Below are 9251 nucleotides of genomic sequence, written 5' to 3'. Positions count from 1 at the left end.
AAGTTATGCACATTTAAAGTTTGGTACAAAAATCTGGTTTTAGCGACTTTTGAAGGAAACGGAGTTCGTGCATGCGGAAGCATGGTCGCGATGCGAGCATTCTCCTTTGCCTCGAACACTCGTCTATGTGGGACATGGCAGCGTATGTGACTTTAATAGTTCGCGCACGCGGAAGGGTATTTCGCGTACATGAAGCCTCTGTTTTGGCCCAAAATTGTGACTTTGAATGTTTCACCAATCGTCTAGCTTTCTAAACCCCTATAACTGCCATCTAGGACCTAATACCTAATTTTTAAACAAAAAAGGAGAGGAGATCTATAGTGGAAGGTTGTGAAGTGGAAGAACTTAGATTGAGGGCTTTGAAAGAAGTTAAACATGGTATGAATGACGATGAAATTAGTGTTGGTTGATTGAGAAAGTGCAGAATATTGAGACTATTATGAATGAAGGTTAACTTGATGATGATTGATTGAAAATGAATGAATATGATAAATGAGGCATGATTGAGATTGATTGATGATGAGTATATGTCTGTTCTCTCTCTTTTTGTAAAGGTGACAGGGCACCTATTCCCTCTAATGTTGACAAGGCACATATTCCCTGTAATGGTGACAGGACACATATTCTCTCTAATGGTGATAGGGCACTCTCCATCTAATGGCCAGCCAAGGTGTTGAGATATATGTGCACAACAGAGAGACAATGCCCGGTTAGCTACCAGACATGTCGGGTTGGCTGTATAACCGACAAATGATCTCATTAGCTATAGGATAGGCATACACAATGTGCATTTGAATGATTTACTTGAGAGTGCATTATCTTGGTTTGTCTAATTGCTTAGCTATGTTCATCTATTAATTGCCTATTTGCTGTATTTGCATTTTATTTATGTTTTTCTTGTTTGAACTATATGTCAAAGCTCTAGAGAAACCCCTCGTATAAAGGAAGAGTGACGAGGGTAGTTCCACCGGTGTTTTGGAGGGTTGGAGGAGGTAAGAGTGAAATTTTGAGTTAGGATTAGATTCAAAACTTGAGAACCTTAGACCATTTACCTAATTTCTGGTTTAGTTTATTCCTTAAGTTTAATTCTGAGTGTCGGAGTTCTAAGATTGCCTCTGGCTTTTCTGGGACCTTATATATTATGTATATTGGCACCATTACCATGTTGAGAACTCCCAGTTCTCACTCCATATATACCTTGCTGTTTTTCAGATGCTAAGACATGAGGCACCACACTGAGCATTCTAAAGACTCTTTGGAAGCGAATAACTCTTAGGACTTAGTGTTGTATTTTGTTTATGTTTATATATGTGTATAGATTCTCCACCTTGTATATATTATGTTTTGTCCCTCTTAGAGGTCGACTTGGAGAAACAGGTGTCTATCTTATATTTTTGGGATGCTTTTGGTTTTTATATATACTCTGGCCGGTCCATGCTTCGCAGGTCGAGTCCAGAGCTTGTTATTTGTATGTTTTGGAATTCTGGTTTTATACGTTATACTTTTGCATTCGATCTTATCTACCTTTCTGCGTTGACCAGATCTTGAGTGATGCGCTTTTCTGTTGTTATTTTGTTTAACTTTTTCTTTCAAGGCTCCTAGTTAAACTCCCTCTCATATATTTATCGATGCATATTTTTATTTTTAGAAGTCATAATACCTCACCACCTCTATTTTACGACTTAAGCATAGAACTTTATGTAGTAGGGTGTTACATACCATGCACACTCGGGTTTTCGCTTGTCGTTTTTGTTGGATCCCCGATTTTCAACGAGTTTGACTTGAATCGACAGTTTTTAATGGACTTAACTGATTTTAAGGCTCATAAGATCCACATGTCAATCCAAATTGGCCAAACTACCAATTAGCAGTTTTTGGTCGAACCAATCAATCCAATCCGGTTTTAATAACACTAGTTTCTAACACACAAAATTATCATAATTCACTTTAGTAAGTGAGAATATTTTTGTAAATTCATTTTACAAAAATTTAGTGAGTCCCATGAGATTGGTATCTCTACTCTCGTCCTCGTTCCTATTTATTCACGAGGGCAGATTTCTATCGTCGTAGGTGTCCATTTACCCTTTCATCACAGGTAATTCGTGCGGGTACATACTTATGCAGTTTTCCTTTTTTTTTGGGCTTTGCTAGTGTGTAGATTGAGAGAATATTCTATACGTATAGAATACCACTTGTCAAACGAAGAAACGTGCACATAAGGCTAGGCATCAGAAGCTGTCGGGCAAAGGGACCCACACCTGCATTGGGGTATGTACTTGCAGGAGACAAGGTCTGTTTTGTTTTTTTTTACAGTTAGTTTCGATACATTAAAGTTGGTGTTTAGGTGATAATTAAAAAGTGATTATGTTAATTATTAGCTAGATTCATGGTTGGGCTTTTTGGGCAAATAATTGTGGACGTGGACTATTTAATAATACAATTTTTGGATGTGGTATTTTCCTTTAATACAACCCAAATAGAAAAACACGTTATGAATGGCTTTACGTTTGAAAACCCCTTCAATGAAGCATCGTTTTTGGCCTGTTTATGGAAAAAAAACTCTAAATCACGTACCCAAAGCCCCAACAAACCCCCACCAAAAGTCCAACAGTCCCACTCATCTCCTCTCTGGTCTCTCTCAAAAAATCAAATTGAAAGAATATAAGGAAACCCTAGCGGACTAGCTGCCGCACCCACCGCGACCACTGCAGCCGCCGCACCCACCGCGACCACTGCAGCCGCCGCACCCACCGCAACCACCGCAGCCCCACAGCCCTACGGAACCCACAGACATTGGACGACTCTCCTCTTCTCGAGCGTGCTTTCTCTCCATTTGCCGGTGTTGCGCCGCGGAAGCTCCGTCGCCGTCGCAGGAGCTGTATCGCCGTCATAGGAACCTCAGTCACCGTCCTAGGTAGCTGTGTTGCCGCTGGAGAAAGCTCCGTTGCCATCGCGTGGAAGCTTTGTGGCCGTCGCTGTCTTACCTGTTCAAGCGCTCTGTCTCTCTATTCCCTGGTATGGCCGTGTCCTTCGTGGTCGCCGTCACTCCCCTTCCTCCTCGCCGCCGGGAAGCAGTAAGCACTCTGACTCTCTGAGTGTTGATGCGAGTCCCAATCTTCATATTTGCACATCACTTCACTCGAAAGCAGACTAATTTAGGAAAAGTATAATTACATTTGGCATCAAAATTTTCATTATTTCTGAAATTGGGAATGAGTACATAGTCTCTTATTTTTGAAACTGGAATAATCCGGTTAATTGATGATTTATGATTCTAGAATGATTTTCTAAATGATGATGATGTTGTTACTGATATATTGTTGGCTTGTTGTTGATTTTCGGATGATTACTGATTGGTGATGATCAGTGCCCTTGTTTAATTCTGAATTGGGGTTGGATGTAGTTGAGTTACTGAATTTAATTCTGAGTTGCTGAGTTAATATTATTTATTTTGTTGATGTTTGCTTATTCTGAAATGCTGAGTTTCTGAAATGATGATGATGTTGCTGATTTTCTTATGATTACTAATTAGTGATAATTAGTTCCTCTGGCTAGTTGAATTTTGTTATTAGTTTTTGGGTGTAGAACATTAGGTGCAATTTTGAATTTAGTAGGTTATAAATGATCAAATTTAAAAATTTAGAAATTATATATTAAATCGTTAAATAGTATTTAATTAAACAGGTTGAACTCCGGTTGAATCCGGGTCGAACCAATAAATAAGTGAACCAGTTACTTTTCCGGTTCATTGACTGATTTGGTTCTCGCAACCTTGATAAAAAATGAACTAACATAGGAAATCTTGTCAGAAAAAAAAATTTTGCATAACTAGTGTTTATACATGAAATTATTCCTTTTAGAGAAATTGAAAGAAAATAAGTGTTTGCAATTCTTGTTGCCGTCGCGTAGGGTTGGTGGATAGGAGGTGTTCTCCTCAAGTCGTCAACGTCTACGTAACCATGCTATCCTCATTGTAGTAAAGATATTTTCATAAAATAAATTTAGAAGAGAAGATAGTACATTCAGCTTGGCGAGAAAATAGATTCATAAAGAATCAACAATTCACTTCCATTAATTGGGGAGAAAACTCAATTTCAATATATTAAAGTAGATTCTTTTCATGCTTTTCACAAAATTATTTTCTAAATCATTCGCATAAATGCTCTTCACCAATATTTCAAAACAAATTTATAATTTATCACTTAATAATGAATCACCTAGCTTCTTTTTCTTTACTGCATAACATATTTCTTTAAAATATCCTCTTAATACTAATTATAAATTCCAAAATGTTGATAATTATATTACAAACACTTATTTTCTTTCAATTTTCTCAACATACAGTAATAATTTAAAGTATAAACAATATTTATGCAAATGTTTCTATTTTTTTTTCCGTCAAGGTATCTCATGCTAGTTCATTTTTTATGCCATTTCAAATTTTTTTTGCGCCATCATTCCTCAATCATTACAATTTACAACAAAAAAGTATTTCAACGTTAGCTACTTTAAATCAACACCAAAAGCCCTCTTTTTAAAAAACTATTTATAACATTTTTTTGTATTTGGACTGTATTAAAGGAAAAAATCACATCCAAAACTTACATTATTTAATAGTCCACGTCTACAATTATTTGTCCAAAAAGCCCAACCATAAATCCAGCTAATAATTAATATAATCACTTCTTAATTATTAGCTAAACACCCATTTTAATGTATCGAAACTAATTGCAAAAAAAAAAAAAAAAAAAAAAATCTCCTGCAAGTACATACCCCAATGCAGGTGTGGGTCCCTTTGCCCGACAGCTTCTGATGCCTAGCCTTATGTGCACGTTTCTTCGTTTGACTATGTGCACGTTTCTCCGTTTGACAGGTGGTATTCTATACATATAGAATATTCTCTCAATCTACACACTAGCAAAGCCCTTTTTTTTTTTCAATCCCTATAGTAGTATGTGTTTGGTAGTGATGTCTTTGTAATTTTCCTTCACTTTATATAAATTTGCTCGTTTAAGTTGGGTGTTTACCTTTTTATAGTTACATGAACAAATAAATAAAAACGTTTGGTGATATAAAAATTGCTAAATGAATCCCCAAAACGACCATACTACAATGTCACTTAGTGTACCATGCATTTTTTATTTTTTGTGGAACAAATTATTTTTTGTGGAAATCTTTCAAGTGGACACATCACGAATTAATCTAATATGAATCTAAACTTTATTTAAAGATTTGTGATTAGTTAATAAATTATTATATACATAAAATAAAATTCAAATTCAAATTACTGTCCCGAATTTGGTGGAGAGTGATTTGCATGCTGTTCATGTAGACCATGCACAACATGAGGATTTGGAAGGTTGGACTCAAGTGATTAGGAAAGGAAAGTATAAAATGGGTCAAAAGCCTTCTCCTAGTACCCATCAGGTCCAACCAAAAGCAAAGAAGACTCCTAACAAGGCTACCAGTACTTGGACAAGGCCTAACCACCAACGTACAACACATGCTACTGGATCCAAAGTAAAATTAAGCAGGGGCATCAATATTGGAAAATCGGTTAGTGTGGCTTCTTCGGTGACTCGGCACAATGTTCATTATCAGCAGCAATGTGAGACAACAAATGGCACTGTGCGAAAGCGTCCTCGCCCAAACTCTTTGCAGAATTCACCAGTAGATAAGGATGGAGCATCGACGGCAGGTATGGTGCAAGTTTCGACGGAGAAAATTGGGCTGCCACTTGAGAGTCCATTAAAGGCAGGATTGTCGAAGACAGGGACAACATGTTGAGTCTCGGGTTTGTTATTGGAGCTCCCTTTTTGCTGTTTTTTATGGATAGTTTCAATATCATAGCCTGGAATGTGAGGGGTGCGTCTAACAAGATGGCCCGTGTGCATTGCAAAAATTTGGTGAGAATATATAAACCATCTTTCTTCTTTCTCTTTGAGACTCATACCATGTTTAATAATTTAAAAAATTTTTGGGATAAGTTGGGTTTTCATTGTGTTGGTATTGAGGAAGCAGTAGGACACAGGGGTGGCATTTGGTTTCTATCTTCTATTGCTAATTCTTCTTGTGTGGTTATTGATCAAATTGACCAATGTATCACAGTGAAAGTGAGTGTGGGTAACTTAGTTTGGCTTTGTAGTGCAGTATATGGGAGTCCTCAATTCGAAAAAAGATGTATGCTTTGGGATCATTTGCGTTCTATTAATTCAGGCCATAATAGACCATGGATGGCCATTGGTGATTTTAATGAGATTGTGGCACCAGACGAGAGTACAGGTGCTTATTTTTTTTTTCACAGAGCTAGTCTATTAGCTACTACTCTAGATGACTGTGAGCTCTTTGATCTTAAAGTGACTGGTAGGAGATATACTTGGTATAGAGCAGTTCAGGCTAGCAGGGACTTGGCTAAAAGGTTGGATAGAGCTCTAGTTAATGAGGCGTGGATGTCAATGTTTCCTGAGGGTTATTCTGAAATTCTAGCAGGCTTCATTCTGATCATTGTCCTATTTTAGTTCGTTGTCATGGTAGCCCCAGAGTGAAAGGTTCTCGTCCTTTTAGGTTCCAAGCTGCGTGGGCAACACATCCTTCTTATAAACATGTTATTAGTAAGGCTTGGAATCAAGAGTTTGGAGGCGTTACTGAAAGGCTTAAGATGGTTCAACAGGCTTCTTTGGACTTCAACTCAAAGATTTTTGGAAATATTTTTGTGCGAAAAAATAAGCTGGAATATCAGATTGATCAGATTCAACGGCGTTTGGAGGTTACCGATGTGTTATCTCTGAGAATTAAAGAAGCTGAACTGAGGGAAGATTATAATAGGCTTTTATTGCAAGAGGAACTTTTTTGGTACCAGAAATCTAGAGACCAGTGGGTCAAGTATGGGGATAGAAACACTAAATTCTTTCATCTTCAGACTTTGGTGCGTAGAAACCATAATAGAGTACATGGATTATATGTTAGAGATGGGTCTTGGTCTACTGATCCAGATATTCTCCAGGAAGAAGCCCTCTCTTTTTACAAGAATCTCTTTGGTACAACGGAAGAGGTTGAGGTTGATTGTTTAGGGGATGTTCCGATGCCCACTCTAAGCACTGAGGCTTGTGCTAGGTTAATTGACCCTGTCTCTTTTGCGGAAGTCAAGTCAGCAGTATTCAGTATGAGCCCTTTTAAGGCTCCTGGTCCAGATGGCTTTCAAGCTTATTTTTTTAAAGAATATTGGGAGATAGTAGGCACTGAGATTTGGAATATTGTCCGGAGCGCTTTTTTGGGAGAGTTCTTAAATCCTAGCATCATGGAAACTCTGATTGTGCTTATTCCTAAAATTGATAATCCTACCTTTATGAAGGATTTCAGGCCTATTAGCTTGTGTAATGTGGTTTATAAAATTATCACCAAAGTATTGACTAACCGACTTCGGCCTTTTCTTCCAGATATTGTTAGTCCTTTACAAGGAGGTTTTATTCCGGGTCGTGGTGCTCCTGATAATATTATTGTGGCCCAAGAAATTTTGAATTTCATGAAGCACACAAAATCCAAGAAAGGTACTCTTGCTTTTAAAATTGATCTTGAAAAAGCTTATGATAGGGTGGATTGGAGGTTTTTGGAGAGTACTCTCATTGCTTTTGGTTTTCCTATCATCACTGTTAATTTGATTATGACTTGTGTCCGTGCATCCTCTCTTTCTATTATGTGGAATGGGAATAGATTGGATAGTTTTGCTCCTAGAAGGGGGCTTAGACAGGGCGATCCAATGTCTCCTTACTTATTTGTGCTTTGTATGGAAAGACTTGCCTGCTATATATCTCATAAGGTGGTCGAGGGTGTGTGGAAACCAGTTTCTGTCACTAGGGGTGGCCCAAAATTTTCTCATTTGATGTTTGCAGATGATCTCTTACTCTTCTGCCAGGCTACAAAAAGTCAGGTCCAAATGGTCATGCATTCTCTTAATATTTTTTGCAAGGCATCTGGCATGAAAGTGAATCTTGAAAAGTCTAAAGCTTTTTGTTCTAAAAATGTGACTGCTCGTAGAAGAGATATTTTTACTAGTGTTTCTTCAATACGTTTTGCTTTGGACTTAGGAAGATATCTTGGAGTTAACCTTAATCATTCCCGTACCAGTAGGGCTTCTTTTCATTCGGTGATTGAAAAGGTGAGGGGAAGATTAGCTAATTGGAAAGGAAGGCTTCTAAATAAAGCAGGGAGACTTTGCCTGATCAATTCTGTTGCAGCATCCATTCCTGTCTATCATATGCAGGTATCCTTTTTTCCAAATTGGGTTTGCGATAAATTATCTTCTATGATGAGACAGTTCCTTTGGAAGGGTCAAGTTGATGGTAGAGGTCTTTCTCTTGTTAATTGGAGGACCGTGATCACTCCAAAAAAATTTGGTGGCCTGGGTGTTAGAGACCCTGCGTGTGTTAATATATCTTTACTTGGTAAATTGGTGTGGCAACTTTTTCATTGTCAGGACAAGCCTTGGGTTGCTCTATTGAGGGCGAAGTATCTGAGGAATGAGGGAGTTTTAGATGGCCCTGTCCCTTACAACGCTTCTCATGTTTGGAAGAGTATTTTAAACGCTTTTGGTGCTCTTAAGGATGCCTTCTCTTGGTGCGTTGGGTCACTTGATCAATCTTTTTGGTTTGACAATTGGAGTATTGAGGGCCCAATTGCTCAAGATATCCCTTTTGTACATATATCTAACTCTGATTTAACTATTAGAGACGTTTGAAAAGATGGTCAATGGAATCTCCATGATATTTTCTCTATCATTCCAGAAGATGATAAACAGCGTTTGAATGCTTATAATCCGGATTTGAATGCTGGAGAGAGTTCGGGTTGGTCGTGGGGTGTAGCATCTTCTAGACTCTACTCAGCTAGGAGTGGGTACAGTTGACTAGCCAAAAGAAAGTTTGACTGGAATGAGCATGATAATTGGTTGTGGGTATGGCGTCTGCATATTCCTGAGAAGTATAAGTTCTTGATTTGGCTCAGTCTCCATAATGCTATTCCTACAGCAGAGTTTCGTTTGGGTCGTGGTTTAGCTTTATCTAGCACCTGTCATCGGTGTCAGAATAGTTCTGAATCCATTCTTCATTGTCTTCGGGAGTGCCCTAGTGCCAAGGAGGTCTAGAACCTTTTAGGCCTTTATTCAGATAACTCGAATTTACATGATTGGCTCTACAGAGGTGCAAGGAGTAGAGATGTTTTTCTTTTCTTTTCGACCATCTGGTGGATTTGGAGAAGCA

The sequence above is a fragment of the Arachis duranensis genome, chromosome 2, assembly GCF_000817695.3.
Source record: "Arachis duranensis cultivar V14167 chromosome 2, aradu.V14167.gnm2.J7QH, whole genome shotgun sequence".
Classification (NCBI taxonomy): domain Eukaryota; kingdom Viridiplantae; phylum Streptophyta; class Magnoliopsida; order Fabales; family Fabaceae; genus Arachis; species Arachis duranensis.
Note: the sequence above shows the minus strand (reverse complement) of the source record.